The sequence below is a fragment of the Grammomys surdaster genome, unplaced genomic scaffold (genome assembly GCF_004785775.1).
Source record: "Grammomys surdaster isolate TR1022 unplaced genomic scaffold, NIH_TR_1.0 116417, whole genome shotgun sequence".
Taxonomy (NCBI): domain Eukaryota; kingdom Metazoa; phylum Chordata; class Mammalia; order Rodentia; family Muridae; genus Grammomys; species Grammomys surdaster.
In genome coordinates this window covers 1-2,202 of record NW_021613621.1, presented here as the reverse complement: position 1 = coordinate 2,202, position 2,202 = coordinate 1, and the positions used below count along the sequence as shown (strand labels likewise).

Genomic DNA, 2,202 nt, shown 5'->3' with positions numbered 1-2,202 from the left:
TCACCAGCAATGACTCTTCTTTCTCTGTATGCTCCCCAGCACGTGCTGTCATTTGTGTTATTGACCTGGGCCATTCTGACTGGGGTAAGACAAACTCTCAAAGTAGTTTTAATTTGTGTTTCTCTCATGATCAAGGATGTTGAACACTTTAAAAAGTGTCTTCAGACCCTAGAAGTCTTGGATTTCTGCTTGTTCACCTGATGTGAGGACAGCGGGCGATTGCAGCTAAGAAAAGAGAAAGACTTGGCAGCACTCAGAAGTCGAAGACATTTTCATTGGTTCAGTTAAGTTTCTATTCCATGATTTGGGGATATTCCCTGCCCAAAAATACTCCTGGGAAATTGACGAGTAGTAAGTGTGAGTAAAAGACATAATAATTTGGAACTGAGTGAAGACACGGGTGTCCCTGTTGAAAGCAACCAACTAATGATTTCTGTGGTTGAGTTGTCATTGGAAGAGTAAGTTCATTTCAAGATTACTTGGAGGAAGCAGTGCCTGTTCCAGGAAGCCACTGTTGGCCAGTATGCCTCATCAGGGAGAAGACTGCTATTTTTATTTCTATTCTACATGCACCAAAGGTGACAGCTGCCCATTCCGTCACTGTGAAGCTGCACTAGGAAACAAAAGTGTCTGCACCCTATGGCAAGAAGGCCGTTGTTTTCGACGGGTGTGCAGATTTCGCCACATGGAAATTGACAAAAGACGAAGTGAAATTCCTTGCTATTGGGAAAATCAGCCAATGGGATGTCAAAAACTAAATTGTGCTTTCCATCACACCAGAAGTCGTTACATTGATGGAGTGTTCCTACCTCCAAGCAAAACTGTGTTGCCCACTGTGTCTGAGTCACAAGAAGAAGTAAAGGGAAGTCAGATGACAGTACACCGGAACAAGATATTTGTTCAACCTGACTCCTCCCTTCAGCTTCGGAGTGAAATGAAAGTAGGGAATTCACGAAACGTTCCTATCCCCAAACATCCAACTGTTATTGTCAATATTGCAGATGATGATGGTTCAGATGATGATGATGAAGATGACAATGATGATCAGTTTTCTGAGGAGGGGGTTGAAAACAAAACATCTGCCCTGCAACCATCTCCTAACTTCCATAGTGGATTACAAATGGTTTCTGCCTGTAGTCCTGGAGTCAGTTTCAAGCAAGGTGAATGTTTGAATTTTGGAATAAAAACTCTTGAGGAAATTAAATCAGAGAAAATGAAGGAAAAATCCAAGAAGCAAAGTGTCTCCTCGGGAGTTTCCAGGGTTTTACATCAGCCTCAGTCCAATCCAGGCCCTGAGAAGAAGGTTCAGACAGTGGTGAGGACGGTAACTCTATCAAGCAAACAGGAAGAGCCCTTGCTTAGACTGAGTCTTAGTGAGAGACTGGGGAAACGAAAGCTTTCAGGGGGTGGTGACTGGGATCCCCCATTAAAGCGAAGCCTTTCACAGAGGCTGGGTAAAAGAGTGGAAGCACCAGAAACTGACATTGATAAAGCACCAAAAAAAATGCGAGTTCATAATGCCGGTGAGACTCATGTGAAGACTTTAGAAGAGATTCTTCCAGAAAGAGCCAGTCAGAAACGTGGAGAACTGCCAACTAAACTGAAGACAGTAAAACCTTCAGGAGCTGATGATTCTCCATCAGGAACAGGAAGTTCTTCTTCAGTGCGGATCAAAACCTTCTCTGAGGTCCTGGCTGAAAGGAAACATCGGCAGCAGGAAATGGAAAGACAGAAATCCAAAAAGGATCCCCGTTGCCTCGAGCTAAGAGAAGATGCTGAAGTGAAAAAGACAGTGAATCTGCCAACTGTTGCTGTTAGCAGAGGACAACCAGAGGAGCCTGCAGGAAGAGCCAGGTCTATGCAGGAAGTGCGTGTTAAGATGCTAGAGGAGATTAAACTGGAGAAGGCCCTGAGGATGCAGCAAAGCTGTGAGAGTAGTGGCAACTCCCGACCTCAAGCTGAGGCTGCCCCAAGGCCGAAGAGGCTTCTCCACATCCCCAAGAGAGCAGGTGCAAAAGAAGAGAAAACACTTGAACTTGAAGACAGTGGTGATGCTCCTTCTCAGAGCAGTGTGTCCAAGACGGAGGCTGTTGAGACTTCAGATGAGACCGTAAGTGATCCCACAAAACTTCCAGCCAACAGATGTAACACTGTGGAAGAGAAACACACAGAGAGACAGCAGGAGAGAGGAACGTCACAAAA

General features: G+C 45.0%; 1 pseudogene; it reads left to right on the top strand.

Moving 5' to 3' along the window:
- Positions 1 to 523: 523 nt before the first annotated feature.
- Positions 524 to 2,197, top strand: LOC114635698 (annotated as a pseudogene).
- Positions 2,198 to 2,202: the final 5 nt, after the last annotated feature.